Genomic DNA, 17258 nt, shown 5'->3' with positions numbered 1-17258 from the left:
CTGGATTCTGTCCCTTTCATAATGGAACCCAATGTGACTTCCCAGTTCGGGTATAGGCAGCAAGTGCCTATTTGTAGTAATTTGAGGAGGTCTTTGCAAGCTCTCTCTGACCTCACCCCATCCCCTCTTGCTTTTTTCTTAGCCATATGAGAGTATCTGTGGCTTGCTATACAACCATGCAGAAAACACAGTAACTGTAGTAGAAGGAACCAAAGTGGGTAGAATTGGCTTTGCTCCCCAGGATGTTCCTTCACAGCTATCCTTGCTCCATGCCTGCCACACATATTCCCCTGCCACCAATGCTCTAAGAACCTGTATCCACAACCATAGGCAGCTGTAAGGTGTGTGGGAGATGAAGGCCTTCTGTCCTCACTGTGCACAGAGCTTCCTGCGTGACAAGGGTGACCCTCCCTGGCTGTGAGTGTGCAGGGAGTATGTTGGTCTAGGGGGGAGGCATTGGCTTGAGAACCAGCTTGCCCCTGTGTTCACACCCCCTTAGAGGGTGAGATCTGTGAAATGGGATCCACAGTTCCAGGCCATTTGTGACAGATATTCCTAAACCTAGGTAGGCTCCTCTTAAGCTGATGAAAGAACCCTAAAAAAGAAGTTCTACTGCAAACTGCTTTAAGGAAAATTTACTTAAAAAGTGCATTTTTAAGGTATAATTCATGAATCAGAAGCTTTGGTGAAATTTCTTGCCAATTCAACCTGTAAGACATTTCCTAAATTAGAAAAGAAACTTTGAACTAAAGTTTGAATTCCAGGTGAACATTGTTTCATGGACACTCTTAATGAAATAGTAATCTTTGCTTGAGGAGAAAATGCCCTTATGCTGGGACTGGTTAATGGAAACATGCTAACTTTCCTATGAATGACTTTGCTTTTATCATTAATCATTTCTGTGAACAGCTGGTTCCTTAAAGACAAAGGAGTATTCTATAAAATGGCATCAGTTTTCTATCTCCAAGTGAGTTGGCCACTTACACACATTGACCATTCCACAGCCTCAGTCATTGAACCTCTCAGGACCTGAAATAGAGGATCCTTCATTTATAGTCTGCATTTGTTTTTAGGAAGCGTGTTCTCATTGTAGTTTTGCTATGGATGAAATCTGTACAAAGCATATGAAAGCAAAAGCACCAGGCTTCCTGATTCCCTCATCCGGAAGGCATTATGCTTCACTGGGACTCCTGATGGGCTATGTGGGGTCACCCAGGGCACACTCAACAGGCAGCCAAGTCTGGGTGTTGCTGAATCAACGTGTAAAGATGGTGATTCTGCTGCCATAGCTACCAATGTACATTGGCTGACCAAAAGGGACAGTTAATTACAGTAAGAATAACCCTACTTCTTCTCTTTTCCACATTTGAAAATAAAAACTTCCCATTTCCCACTAGCCAGCAGGCTTCCATAACTAGATTCACCTACTTGAGTGATACATGCATTTTAAACTACTCTCCCTGAGGACTGAGGTGTTGGATGAGTTGTTCACGCTCTCTGAGCTACAGGTGCCATGCCCAGTGATGTGACTGGAAAGTCAGGGTAGGACTTTATTATATGTCTTCACACCTGTGAGTGTGAAGCAAGTGTCTCAGAAACTCCAGGGTTTTATCAAATTCATTAGTTAGACTAGGAGTTGGCAAACTGCCCTCCAGGCCAAATCCATCTTGCTGCTTGGGACTAAACAGGTGATGGGCATTAAGGAGGGCACTTGTTGGGATGAACACTGGGTGTTATATGTAAGTGATGAATCTACTCTTGAAACCAGTACTACAGTGAATATTACCTAACTTGAATTTAAAATAATAAATTAAAAATAAAACAAAGGAGCTAAGAAAAAGAAACAGAGAGAGAGAAAAACCAAGAAAGTATTTTTTTAAGTTTATTTATTTATTTTGAGAGAGTGAGAGAGAGAGAGGGAGAGGGGCAGAGAGAGAGGGAGAAAGAGAATCCCAAGCAGGCTCCACACTATCAACGTGGAGTTTGACGTGGGGCTCAGTCTCATGAACTGCTAGATCATGACCTGAGCCGAGATCAAGAGTTGGTCACTCAACTGACTGACCCACCCAGGTGCCCCGAGACTCAACTATAGAGAACACACTGATGGGTTACCAGAGGGGAGAGGGGTAGGGAGATGGGTGAAATAGGTGATGGGGATTAATGAGGTCATTTATGATGAGCACTGGGTGATGTATGTAATTGATGAATCAGTATATAATACATCTGAAACTAATATAACACTGTTTGTTAATTATACTGGAATTAAAATTTTAAAAGTAAATATTTATAGAAATAGACTCACAATTAAGGAATTTGTTCAGATTTTTCACACAAGAATGATACAAATGCACTAGGTTTCACTTTGTCTCATTTTTGGAACCTAGAATAATTGCTTTGAAAATCATTACAAGTCTTCCTAATGAGATTGGCCTAGGGTCATACTGTTTTTAGTGACAGTGGTGAAACCTGCATCAAGGTCTCCTAACTCTAAGTTGAATGCTTTGATAGCAAAATATCTGCAAATCAGGCCCTCATTTCCATGAGCAGTCTTTCCTTTTCCTGACTGCTAGTGTCTATTATGTCAGCACTGGCACAAACTAGTGGGGCATGGGAAGCAATGAACATGGAAGCATTGAATGGTGGGGGGTAAAGGTTAAAGGTAAGTGATGAAACAAGCTTCAACAAAAGTAAAAGACCCAAAGAGAAGAGAAGAGAAGAAACTTTTGGCTGAGTCCTTAAAATAACCTTAGGGTTATTTTAACTGATGTTATACCCAGATGGAAGGGATACTGATAATTGCATTTGCAGAAGTAAAACAGATGAGGATTAGAAAACATTGTACAATAGTATATTTTCTTTTATGTCCACTTCATCAAATAATTGTCTTTTCCAAGCATGCTCTGGTAGAAGTAACTGTTGTGTATGAACTGGAGAGATCTCTACACAGGATCTCTGACCTTTTACATATAGCACCTCATGACCTTGAGTTACTCTTCATCATTAGCCTAGGTCAGGGGTTGAGAAACTTTATCTGTAAAAGGCCCAGTAGTAAATATTTTGGGCATTGCAAGTCATAAGGTGCCTGTGGAAGCTATTCAAGGCAGCCTTGGTAGAGGGAAGGCAACAATAAAAGTGGCCAAAGACAATATGTAAACAAATGAGCTTGACTGTGTTCCAATACAACTTTATAAATAAATATTACTTTATATAAAATATTACTTCTTATGTCCATCCATCTATTGATGGACCCTTGGGCTGCTTCCATCATTTGGCTATTGTAACTAATGCTGCAATAAACATAGGGGTGCATGTATCCCTTTGAATTAGTGTTTTTATATTTTTTCAGTAAGTACCCAGTAGCACAATTACTGGATCATACGGTAGTTTCATTTTATAACTTTATGAGGAACCTCCCTACTGTTTTCCATAGTGGCTGCACCAGTTTGCATTCCCACCAACAGTGCACAAGGGGTCCTTTTACTTCACATCCTCACCAACACTTGTTTCTTGTGATTTTTATTTTAGCCAATCTGATAGGTGTATAGTGATATCTAATTGTGGCTTTGATTTGCATTTCCTTGATGATAAGTGATATTGAGCATCTTTTCATGTGTCTGTTGGCCATCTGTATGTCTTCTTTGGAGAAATGTCTGTTCATGTCATCTGCCCATTAAAAAAAAATTAATGTTTATTTATTTTGAGAGAGAGAGAGAGCAGGCAGGGGAGAGGCAGAGAGAGAGGGAGACACAGAATCCAAAGCTGGCTCCAGGCTCCGAGCTGACAGCACTGAGCCCAATGCGGGCCTCAAACCCACAAACCTTGAGATTGTGACCTGAGCCAAAGCCAGACGCTTAACCGACTGAGCCACCCAGGTGTCCCGTCTTCTGCCCATTTTTTAAACATTTTACTCTTTTTTAAGATGTATTTATTGTTTTGAGGGAGAGAGAGTGCAAGTGAGGGAAGGGGCAGAAAGAGAGGGAGAGTCCCAAACAGGTTCCCCACCATCAGCATGGAGCCCGATACGGGGCTTGAACTCACGAACCGGGAGATCATGACCTGAGCTGGTCAGTTGGACACTTAACGTACTGAGCCACCCAGGCACCCTGTCTTCTTCCCGTTTGTTATTTGGATTATTTGTTTTATGGGTGTTGAGTTGTATAAATTCTTTATAAATTATATATTTTGGATACTAACCCTTTATCAGATATGTCATTTGCAAATATCTCCTCCCATTCTGTAGGTTGCCTTTTAGTTTTGTTGATTGTTTCTTTAACTGTGTAGAAGCTTTTTATTTTGATGTAGTACCAATAGTTTATTTTAATTTTATTTCCATTGCCTAAGGAAACATATCTAGAAAAATGTTATTACAGGCCATGTCACAGACATTACTGCCTGTGTTCCCTTCTAGGATATATATGGTTTCAGATCTCATATTTAGGTCGTTAATCTACTTGTATTTTGTTTTTCTGTATAGTGTAAGAAAGTAACCTAGTTCCATTTTTTTGTACGTAGTTGACCAGTTTTCCTACCAGCATTTGTTGCAGAGACTTTCTTTTTTCCCATTGGATATTCTTTCCTGCTTTGTTGAAGATTAATCCACCATATAGTTGTGGGTTTATTTCTGTATTTTCTATTCTGTTCCATTGCTCTATGTGCCTTTTTTTTTTTAGTTTATATGTCATTTGTTTCTTCTCTAATCTTTATGTACCAAAACCACATTGTTTTGATTATAGCTTTGTAGTATAACTTGAAATCCAGAATTGTGATATCTCCAGCTTTGTTTCTTTTTTTTTCAAGATTGCTTTGGCTATTTGAGTCTTTCTTTCTTTCTTCCTTTCCTTTCCTTTTTTTTTTTTGTGGTTCCATACAAATTTTAGGATTGTTTTTTCTAGTTCTGTGAAAAATGCTGTTGGATATTGTTGTGGTCAGGGCTTCTAGTATTATATTGAACCAAAGTGGTTAGAGTGGACATCCTTGCTTTTCTCCTGATCTTAGGGGAAAAGATCTCAGTTTTTCCCCATTGAGGATGATGCTAGCTGTGTGTTTTTCATATGTGGCCTTTACTATGTTGAGGTATATTCCTTCTAAATCTACTTTTTTTTTGAGGGCATTTATCATGAATGGATGTTGTACTTGGTTAAATGCTTTTTCTGTGTCTACTGAAATGATCATTTGGCTCCTATCTTTTCTCTAATTGATGTGATGTATCACGTTGGTTGATTTCTGAATATTGAGTGATCCTTGTATCCCAGTAGTAAATCCCACTTGATTGTGTTGTATGATTTTTAAAACTTATTGTTGGGTTCAGTTTTCTAGTATTTTGTTGAAGATTCTTGCCTCTATGTTCATCAGAGATATTGGCCTGTGTGTGTGTGTGTGTGTGTGTGTGTGTGTGTGTGGTATCTGGTTTTGTATCAGGGTAATGCTGGTCCTGTAGAATGAATTTGGACCTTTTCTTTTTTTTTTTTTTCCTTCTGGAATAGTTTGAGAGGAGTAGGCGTTAGCTCTTCTTTAAATGTTTGATAGAATTCCCTTGTGAAGCCGTCTAGCTCTGAACTTTTGTTTGTTGGGAGTTTTTTGATTACTGATTCAATTTCCTTGCTGGTTATTGGTCTTTTCAAGTTTTCTATTTCTTCCTTTTTCAGGTTTAGTAGTTTATATGTTTTTAGGAATTTATTCATTTCTTCTAGGTTGTCTAATGTTTTGACATATAATTTTTATAATATTCTCTTACAATTGTTTTTATTTCTGCAGTGCTGGTTATTATTTCTCCTTTTCCATTTGTGACTTTGAGTCCTTTCTCTCCCTTTCTCTCTCTCTCTCTCTCTTTCTCTCTCTCTCTCTCTGTGAGTCTGGCTAGAGGTCTATCAATTTCGTTGATTTTTCAGAAAAACAGCTCCTGGTTTCATTGATCTGTTTTATTGTTGTTGTTTTTTTTTTTAGTTTATATATCATTTATTTCTTCTCTAATCTTTATTATTTCTTTCCTTCTGCTGGCTTTGGGTTTCTTTTTTTCTTCTTTTTTCTAGCTACCTTAGGTTTTGATTGTTTATTTGAGATTTTTCTTGCTCTTGAGGTGGGCCTATATTCCTATAAACTTACCTCTAAGGACAGGTTTTGATGCATCCTAAAGGTTTTTGGACTGCTGTGTTTTTACTTTAATTTGTTTACATGTTCTTTTTAAAATTTATTCTTTAATTTATTGGTTTATCCATTAGTTATTTAGTAACATATTATATTTTATGTCCACATACTTGTAGTCTTTCCGGATTTTTTCTTGTGGCTGATTTCTAGTTTCACAGCATTGTGATCAGAAAAGATGCATGGTATGATTTACAATCTTTTTTAATTTGTTCATAATTGTTTTATGGCTGATATGTGATCTATTCTGGAGAATGTTTCATGTGCACTTGAAAATGATGTGTATTCTGCTGTTTTAGGATGGAATGTTCTGAATATATCTGTTACGTCCATCTGGTACAGTGTGTCATTCAAAGCTATTGTTTCCTTGTTGATTTTCTGTTTATATGACCTGTCTATTGATGTAAGTGGGGTGTTAAAGTCCCCTACTATTATGGTATTAATTAATTAATTCCTTTAATTTGTTGTTAATTGTTTTAAGTATTTGGGCGCTTCTATATTTGGTGCATAAATATCTGTAATTGTTACATCTTGTTGGATTGTCCCCTTTATTAGTATATAGTGTCCTTCTTTGTCTCTTTCTACAGCCTAGTTTTAAAGTCTAGTTTGCCAGATATAAGTATTGCTACTCTGACTTTCTTTGACATTCATGTGCATGATAAATACTTCTTCATCCTTACTTTCAATCTGCAGGTGTCTTTTTTTTATGTTTATTTTTTGAAAGATAGAGAAAGAGAGAATGAGAACAAGCAGGGGAGGGGAAGAGAGAGAGGAAGAGAGAGAATTCCAAGCAGGCTCCACTCTGTCAACACAGATCCTGACATGGGGTTCAATCTCATGAACCATGAGATCATGACCTGAGCCGAAATCAAGAGTTGGACACTTAACTGATTGAGCCATCTAGGTGCCCCAATCTGTAGGTGTCATTAGATATGAAATGAGTCTCTTGTAGGCAGCATATACATGGATCTTATTTTATTATTCACTCTTCACTCACTCTTTTGATTGGAGCATTTAGTCCATTTATAATCAAAGTAATTGTTGATAGATATATATTTAATGACATTTTGTTAGTTGTTTCATGATTATTTCTGTGGTTTTTCCCTGATCCTTTTTTCCCTTGCTCTCTTTCATGGTTTGCTGGTTTTCTTTAGTGATATACTTGAATTCCTTTCTCTTTATTCTTTGCATTATATATTAGTGTCTATATATATATATATATATATATATATATACATACATATATATATATACACACACACACACACATATATATATATACATACATATATATATTGTGTTTTTTTTTTTTTTTAGAGAGAGAGAATGCAAGCAGGGGAGAGGGGCAGCAGTAGGGAGAGGGAGAATCTTAAGTAGGCTCCATGCTCAGTGCAGAGCCCCAGGCAGGGCTTGATCCCATGACCCTGGGATCATGACCTGAGCTGAAATCAAGAGTCTGACACTCAACAAAATGAGCAACTCAGGTCTTTGATATGTGCTTACTTTTAAGTTTGTATATAACATCTTCTGAAACATCAGTCTATATTAAGTTGATGGTTGCTTAAGTTCAAACCCATTCTTTATTCCTCTTCCTCTCCACCTTTTAGATATATGGTGTGATATATAACATCCTTTTCTTTTGTGATTCCCGTGACTGATTTTTTACACTTTTCCTGACTAGACGCTGACTGATACAACCATCTTACAACTAAAAGTACACATTAAATGATGACTCTTGTATTTTACTAATTTTTCAAGAGCATTTGAATAACTCAGGTTGCTAGTTCTCCTGCAAAATACTGATCAATTTTAAAAACTGTCCATTTCTAAGCAAAAGTATTTTGCTTTATTTTAGTATATGAAATTGATTTATTAGAATAAAAACATCAACATCTAGTTAAGAAGAATTCATTGAAATGCTCACACTCATAAGATTTTTTTCTCTCTTTTTTTATATGAAATTTATTGACAAATTGGTTTCCATACAACACCCAGTGCTCATCCCAAAAGGTGCCCTCTTCAATACACATCACCCACCCTCTCCTCCCTCCCACCCCCCATCAACCCTCAGTTTGTTCTCAGTTTTTAACAGTCTCTTATGCTTTGGCACTCTCGCACTCTAACCTCTTTTTTTTCTTTTTTTTCCTTCCCCTCCCCCATGGGTTCCTGTTAAGTTTCTCAGGATCCACATAAGAGTGAAACCATATGGTATCTGTCTTTCTCTGTATGGCTTATTTCACTTAGCATTACACTCTCCAGTTCCATCCACGTTGCTACAAAAGGCCTTATTTCATTTTTTCTCATTGCCACGTAGTATTCCATTGTGTATATAAACCACAATTTCTTTATCCATTCATCAGTTGATGGACATTTAGGCTCTTTCCATAATTTGGCTATTGTTGAGAGTGCTGCTATGAACATTGGGGGACAAGTGGCCCTATGCATCAGTACTCCTGTATCCCTTGGATAAATTCCTAGCAGTGCTATTGCTGGGTCATAGGGTAGGTCTATTTTTAATTTTCTGAGGAACCTCCACACTGCTTTCCAGAGCGGCTGCACCAATTTGCATTCCCACCAACAGTGCAAGAGGGTTCCCATTTCTCCACATCCTCTCCAGCATCTATAGTCTCCTGATTTGTTCATTTTGGCCACTCTGACTGGCGTGAGGTGATGCCTGAGTGTGGTTTTGATTTGTATTTCCCTGATAAGGAGCGACGCTGAACATCTTTTCATGTGCCTGTTGGCCATCCGGATGTCTTCTTTAGAGAAGTGTCTATTCATGTCTTCTGCCCATTTCTTCACTGGGTTATTTGTTTTTCGGGTGTGGAGTTTGGTGAGCTCTTTATAGATTTTGGACACTAGCCCTTTGTCCGATATGTCATTTGCAAATATCTTTTCCCATTCCGTTGGTTGCCTTTTAGTTTTGTTGGTTGTTTCCTTTGCTATGCAGAAGATTTTTATCTTCATAAGGTCCCAGTAATTCACTTTTGCTTTTAATTCCCTTGCCTTTGGGGATGCGTCGAGTAAGAGATTGCTACGGCTGAGGTCAGAGAGGTCTGTTCCTGCTTTCTCCTCTAAGGTTTTGATGGTTTCCTGTCTCACATTTAGGTCCTTTATCCATTTTGAGTTTATTTTTGTGAATGGTGTGAGAAAGTGGTCTAGTTTCATCCTTCTGCATGTTGCTGTCCAGTTCTCCCAGCACCATTTGCTAAAGAGGCTGTCTTTTTTCCATTGGCTGTTCTTTCCTGCTTTGTCAAAGATGAGTTGGCCATACATTTGTGGGTCTAGTTCTGGGGTTTCTATTCTATTCCATTGGTCTATGTGTCTGTTTTTGTGCCAATACCATGCTGTCTTGATGATGACAGCTTTGTAGTAGAGGCTAACGTCTGGGATTGTGATGCCTCCTGCTTTGCTCTTCTTCAAAATTCCTTTGGCTATTCGGGGCCTTTTGTGGTTCCATATGAATTTTAGGATTGCTTGTTCTAGTTTCAAGAAGAATGTTGGTGCTATTTTGATTGGGATTGCATTGAATGTGTAGATAGCTTTGGGTAGTATTGACATTTTGACAATATTTATTTTTCCAATCCATGAGCAGAGAATGTCTTTCCATTTCTTTAAATCATCTTCAATTACCTTCATAAGCTTTCTATAGTTTTCAGCATACAGATCCTTTACATCTTTTGTTAGATTTATTCCTAGGTATTTATGCTTCTTGGTGCAATTGTGAATGGGATCAGTTTCTTTACTTGTCTTTCTGTTGCTTCATTGTTAGTGTATAAGAATGCAACTGATTTCTGTACATTGATTTTGTATCCTACAACTTTGCTGAATTCCTGTATCAGTTCTAGCAGACTTTTGGTGGAGTCTATCAGATTTTCCATGTATAATATCATGTCATCTGCAAAAAGCGAAAGCTTGACTTCATCTTTGCCAATTTTGATGCCTTCGATTTCCTTTTGTTGTCTGATTGCTGATGCTAGAACTTCCAGCACTATGTTAAACAACAGTGGTGAGAATGGGCATCCCTGTCGTGTTCCTGATCTCAGGGAAAAAGCTCTCAGTTTTTCCCCATTGAGGATGATGTTAGCTGTGGGCTTTTCATAAATGGCTTTTATGATCTTTAAGTATGTTCCTTCTATCCCCACTTTCTCAAGGGTTTTTATTAAGAAAGGGTGCTGGATTTTGTCAAAGGCCTTTTCTGCATTGATTGACAGGATCATATGGTTCTTCTCTTTTTTTTTGTTAATGTGATGTATCACGTTGATTGATTTGAGAATGTTGAACCAGCCCTGCATCCCAGGAATGAATCCCACTTGATCATGGTGAAGAATTCTTTTTATATGCCGTTGAATTCGATTTGCTAGTATCTTATTGAGAATTTTTGCATCCATATTCATCAGGGATATTGGCCTGTAGTTCTCTTTTTTTACTGGGTCTCTGTCTGGTTTAGGAATCAAAGTAATACTGGCTTCATAGAATGAGTCTGGAAGTTTTCCTTCCCTTTCTATTTCTTGGAATAGCTTGAGAAGGATAGGTATTATCTCTGCTTTAAACGTCTGGTAGAACTCCCCTGGGAAGCCATCTGGTCCTGGACTCTTATTTGGTGGGAGATTTTTGATAACCGATTCAATTTCTTCGCTGGTTATGGGTCTGTTCAAGCTTTCTATTTCCTTCTGATTGAGTTTGCAAGAGTGTGGGCGTTCAGGAATTTGTCCATTTCTTCCAGGTTGTCCAATTTGTTGGCATATAATTTTTCATAGTATTCCCTGATAATTGTTTGTATCTCTGAGGGATTGGTTGTAATAATTCCATTTTCATCCATGATTTTATCTATTTGGGTCATCTCCCTTTTCTTTTTGAGAAGCCTGGCTAGAGGTTTGTCAATTTTGTTTATTTTTTCAAAAAACCAACTCTTGGTTTCGTTGATCTGCTCTACAGTTTTTTTAGATTCTATATTGTTTATTTCTGCTCTGATCTTTATTATTTCTCTTCTTCTGCTGGGTTTAGGCTGCCTTTGCTGTTCTGCTTCTAGTTCCTTTAGGTGTGCTGCTAGATTTTGTATTTGGGATTTTTCTTGTTTCCTGAGATAGGCCTGGATTGCAATGTATTTTCCTCTCAAGACTGCCTTTGCTGCGTCCCAAAGCGTTTGGATTGTTGTATTTTCATTTTCGTTTGTTTCCATATATTTTTAAATTTCTTCTCTAATTGCCTGGTTGACCCACTCATTCGTTAGTAGGGTGTTCTTTAACCTCCATGCTTTTGGAGGTTTTCCAGACTTTTTTCTGTGGTTGATTTAAAGTTTCATAGCATTGTGGTCTGAAAGTATGCATGGTATAATTTCAATTCTTGTAAACTTATGAAGGGCTGTTTTGTGACCCAGTATATGATCTATCTTGGAGAATGTTCCATGTGCACTCGAGAAGAAAGTATATTCGGTTGCTTTGAGATGCAGAGTTCTAAATATATCTGTTAAGTCCATCTGATCCAATGTCTCATTCAGGGCCCTTGTTTCTTTATTGACCGTGTGTCTAGATGATCTATCCATTTCTGTAAGTGGGGTGCTAAAGTCCCCTGCAATTACCACATTCTTATCAATAAGGTTGCTTATGTTTATGAGTAATTGTTGTATATATTTGGGGGCTCTAGTATTCGGCGCATAGACATTTATAATTGTTAGCTCTTCCTGATGGATAGACCCTGTAACTATTATATAATGTCCTTCTTCATCTCTTGTTACAGCCTTTAATTTAAAGTCTAGTTTGTCTGATATAAGTATGGCTACTCCAGCTTTCTTTTGGCTTCCAGTCGCATGATAAATAGTTCTCCATCCCCTCACTCTCAATCTAAAGGTGTCCTCAGGTCTAAAATGAGTCTCTTGTAGACAGCAAATAGATGGGTCTTGTTTTTTTTTTATCAATTCTGATACCCTATGTCTTTTGGTTGGTGCATTTAATCCATTTACATTCAGTGTTATTATAGAAAGATACGGGTTTAGAGTCATTGTGATGTCTATGTTTTATGCTTGTAGTGATGCCTCTGGTACTTTGTCTCACAGGGTCCCCCTTAGGATCTCTTGTAGGGCTGGTTTAGTGGTGACTAATTCCTTCAGTTTTTGTTTGTTTGGGAAGACCTTTATCTCTCCTTCTATTCTAAATGACAGACTTGCTGGATAAAGGATTCTCGGCTGCATATTTTTTCTGTCTAGCACCCTGAAAATCTCGTGCCAATTCTTTCTGGCCTGCCAAGTTTCAAAAGAGAGATCAGTCACGAGCCTTATAGGTCTCCCTTTATATGTGAGGGCACGTTTACTCCTTGCTGCTTTCAGAATTTTCTCTTTATCCTTGTATTTTGCCAGTTTCACTATGATATGTCCTGCAGAAGATCGATTCAAGTTACGTCTGAAGGGAGTTCTCTGTGCCTCTTGGATTTCAATGCCTTTTTCCTTCCCCAGTTCAGGGAAGTTCTCAGCTATGATTTCTTCAAGTACCCCTTCAGCACCTTTCCCTCTCTATTCCTCCTCTGGGATACCAATTATGCGTATATTATTTCTTTTTAGTGTATCACTCAGTTCTCTAATTTTCCCCTCATACTCCTGGATTTTTTTTATCTCTCTTTTTCTCAGCTTTCTCTTTTTCCATAACTTTGTCTTCTAGTTCACCTATTCTCTCCTCTGCCTCTTGAATCCGAGCCGTGGTGGTTTCCATTTTGTTTTGCATTTTGTTTAAAGCGTTTTTCAGCTCCTCGTGACTGTTCCTTAGTCCCTTGATCTCTGTAGCAAGAGATTCTCTGCTGTCCTCTATACTGTTTTCAAGCCCAGTGATTAATTTTATGACTATTATTGTAAATTCACTTTCTGTTATATTATTTAAATCCTTTTTGATCAGCTCATTAGCTGTTGTTATTTCCTGGAGATTCTTCTGAGGGGAATTCTTCCGCTTGGTTATTTTGGATAGTCCCTGGCGTGGTGAGGACCTGCAGGGCACTTCCCCTGTGCTGTGGTGTATAACTGGAGTTGGTGGGCAGGGCCACAGTCAGACCTGATGTCTGCCCCCAGCCCACTGCTGGGGCCACAGTCAGACTAGTGTGTGCCTTCTCTTCCCCTCTCCTAGGGGTGGGATTCACTGTGGGGTGGCGTCGCCCATCTGAGCTACTTGCACACTGCCAAGCTTGTGATGCTGGGGATCTGGCTTATTGGCTGGGGTGGGTATGCAAGGTGCACAGGGGCAGGAGGGGCAGGCTTAGCTCACTTTTCCTTAGGTGATCCACTTCAGGAGGGGCCCTGTGGCAGCGGGAGGGAGTCAGATCCGCTGCCGGAGGTTTGGCTCCACAGAAGCACAGAGTTGGGTGTTTGCGCAGAGCGAGCAAGTTCCCGGGCAGGAACTGGTTCCCTTTGGGATTTTGGCTGGGGGATGGGCGGGGGAGATGGCGCTGGCGAGCGCCTTTGTTCCCCACCAAACTGAGCTCTGTCGTCCAGGGGCTCAGCAGCTCTCCCTCCCTTTGTCCTCCAGCCTTCCCGCTTTCCGAGCAGAGCTGTTAACTTATGACCTCCCAGATGCTAAGTCGTGCTTGCTGTCGGAACACAGTCCACCCGGCCCCTCCGCTTTTGCCAGCCAGACTCGGGGGCTCTGCTTGGCTGGCGAGCCACCCCTCCGCCCCGGCTCCCTCCCGCCAGTCCATGGAGCGCGCACCGCCTCGCCGTCCTTCCTACCCTCTTCCGTGGGCCTCTCGTCTGCGCTTGGCTCTGTCGACTGCGTTCTGCTAATCCTCTGGCGGTTTTCTGGGTTATTTAGGTAGGTGTAGGTGGAATCTAAGTGATCAGCAGGACACGTGGTGAGCCTAGCGTCCTCCTACGCCGCCATCTTGACTAGGAAAGCCCACACTCATAAGATTAAGGTTAACCACTTGTTGCAGTAAGTATCTTGTGCATAGTTTAGAAATATCAAATATAAGTTTGTCTATTCTTTCCATTTTTTGGCTTGAAAACTAAATTCAGATTCAGTACAAATAATCTTATATTAATGGCATTTACTAGATAATTAGGTATTTTTTTTAAATATGAAATTTATTGTCAAATTGGTTTCCATACAACACCCAGTGCTTATCCCAACAGGTGCCCTACTCAGTACCATCACCCACCCTCCCCTCCCTCCCACCCCCCATCAACCCTCAGTTTTTCTCAGTTTTTAAGAGTCTCTTATGGTTTGGCTCCCTCCCTGTCTAACCTCCTTTTTGTTTTTCTTCCTTCTCCTCCCCCATGGACTTCTGTTAAGTTTCTCAGGATCCACATAAGAGTGAAAACGTATGGTATCTGTCTTTCTTTGTATGGCTTATTTCACTTAGCATTACACTCTCCAGTTCCAACCACGTTGATACAAAAGGCCATATTTCATTCTTTCTCGTTGCCACGTAGTATTCCATTGTGTGCATAAACCAATACTTCTTTACCCATTCACCAGTTGATGGACATTTAGGTGTTTTCCATAATTTGATATTGTTGAAAGTGCTGCTATAAACATTGGGGTACAAGTGCCCCTATGCATCAGCACTCCTGTATCCCTTGGGTAAATTCCTAGCAGTGCTATTGCTGGTTCATAGGGTAGATCTATTTTTAATTTTTTGAGGAACCTCCACACTGTTTTCCAGAGTGGCTGCACCAGTTTGCATTCCCACCAACTGTGCAAGAGGGTTCCCATTTTTCCACATCCTCACTAGTATCTATAGTCTCCTGATTTGTTCATTTTGGCCACTCTGAATGGTGTGAGTTGGTGTCTGAGTGTGGTTTTGATTTGTATTTCCCTGATGAGGAGCAACGTTGAGCATCTTTTCATGTGCCTGTGGGCCATCTGGATGTCTTCTTTAGAGAAGTGTCTATTCATGTTTTCTGCCCATTTCTTCACTGGATTATTTTTTTTTCAGGTGTGGAATTTGGTGAGCTATTTATAAATTTTTCATACTAGCCCTTTGTCTGATATGTCATTTGCAAATATCTTTTCCCATTCCATTGGTTGTCTTTTAGTTTTGTTGATTTTTTCCTTTGCAGTGCAGAAGATTTTCATCTTCATGAGGTCCCAATAGTTCATTTTTGCTTTTCATTCCCTTGCTTTTGGGGATGTGTCAAGTAAGAAATTGCTGCAGCTGAGGTCAGAGAAGTTTTGTCCTGCTTTCTTCTCTAGGGTTTTGATGGTTTCCTGTCTCACACTCAGGTCCTTCATCCACTTTGAGTTTATTTTTGCGAATGGTGTAAGAAAGTGGTCTAGTTTCATTCTTCTGCATGTTGCTGTCCAGTTCTCCCAGCACCATTTGTCAAAGAGATTGTCTTTTTTCCATTGGATATTCCATTGGATCCTTCTTTGTCAAAGATTAGTTCGCCATACTTTTGTGGGTCTAGTTCTGGGGTTTCTATTCTATTCCATTGGTCTATGTGTCTGTTTTTGTGCCAAAACCATGCTGTCTTGATGATTACAGCTTTGTAGTAGAGGATAACATCTGGGATTGTTATGCCTCCCGCTTTGGTCTTCTTCAAAATTACTTCAGGTTTTGGGTTTTTTTGTGGTTCCATACAAATTTTAGGATTGCTTGCTCTAGCTTCAAGAAGAATGCTGGTGCAATTTTGATTGGGATTGCATTGGGAGTGTAGATAGCTTTGGGTAGCATTGACATTTTAACAATATTTATTCTTCCAATCCATTAGCACGGAATGTTTTTCCATTTCTTTATATCTTCTTCAATTTCCTTCATAAGCTTTCTATAGTTTTCAGCATACAGTTCTTTTACATCTTTGGTTAGGTTTATTCCTAGGTATTTTATGCTTCTTGGTGCAGTTGTGAATGGGATCAGTTTCTTTATTTGCCTTTCTGTTGCTTCATTAGTAGTGTATAAGAATGCAACTGATTTCTGTATATTGATTTTGTATCCTACAACTTTGCTGAATTCATGTATCAGTTCTAGCAGACTTTTGGTGGAGTCTTTTGGGTTTTCCATGTATAATATCATGTCATCTGCAAAAAGTGAAAGCTTAACTTCATCTTTGCCAATTTTGATGCCTTTGATTTCCTTTTGTTGTCTGATTGCTGATGCTAGCACTTCCAACTCTCTGTTAAACAACAGCAGTGAGAGTGGACATCCCTGTCATGTTCCTGATATCAGGGAGAAAGATCTGTTTTTCCCCATTGAGGATGATATTAGCTGTGGGCTTTTCATAAATGACTTTTATGATGTTTAAGTATGTTCCTTCTATCCCGACTTTGTCAAAGGTTTTTATTAAGAAACATGCTGAATTTTGTCAAATGTTTTTTCTGCATCGATTGACAGGATCATATGGTTCTTATCTTTTCTTTTATTAATGTGATGTATCACATTGATTGATTGGCAAATGTTGAACCAGTCTGGCAGCCCAGGAATGAATCCCACTTGATCATGGTGAATAATTTTTTTTATATGCTGTTGAATTCGATTTGCTAGTATCTTATTCAGAATTTTTGCATCTATCTTCATCAGGGATATTGGCCTGTAGTTTTCTTTTTTTACTGGGTCTGTGTCTGGTTTAGGAACCAAAGTAATGCTGCCTTCATAGAATGAGGCTGGAAGTTTTCCTTCCCTTTCTATTTTTTTTGGATCAGCTTGTGAAGGATAGGTATTATCTCTGCTTTAAATGTCTGGTAGAATTCCTCAGGGAAGCCATCTGGTCCTGGACTCTTATTTGTTGGGATATTTTTGATAACTGATTCAATTTCTTCGCTGGTTATGGGTCTCTTCAAATTTTCTATTTCTTCCTATGTGAGTTTTGGAAGTGTGTGGATGCTTAGGAATTTGTCCAATTATTCCAGGTTGTCCTGTTTGTTGGCATATAATTTTTCATAGTATTCCCTGATAATTGCTTGTATTTCTGAGGGATTGGTTGTAATAATTCCATTTTCATTCATGATTTTATCTGTTTGGGTCATCTCCCTTTTCTTTTTGAGAAGCCTGGCTAGAGGTTTATCTTTTTTTTTTTTTTTTTTCCAAAAAACCAACTCTTGGTTTCGTTGATCTGCTCTACATTTTTTTTTTTTTTTAGATTCTATATTGTTCATTTCTGCTCTGATCTTTATTTCTCTTCTTCTGCTGGGTTTGGAGTA

Source organism: Felis catus, chromosome B2 (genome assembly GCF_018350175.1).
Source record: "Felis catus isolate Fca126 chromosome B2, F.catus_Fca126_mat1.0, whole genome shotgun sequence".
Classification (NCBI taxonomy): Eukaryota; Metazoa; Chordata; class Mammalia; order Carnivora; family Felidae; genus Felis; species Felis catus.
The sequence above is the reverse complement of the archived record's forward strand: the minus strand, read 5'-3'. Positions refer to the sequence as shown.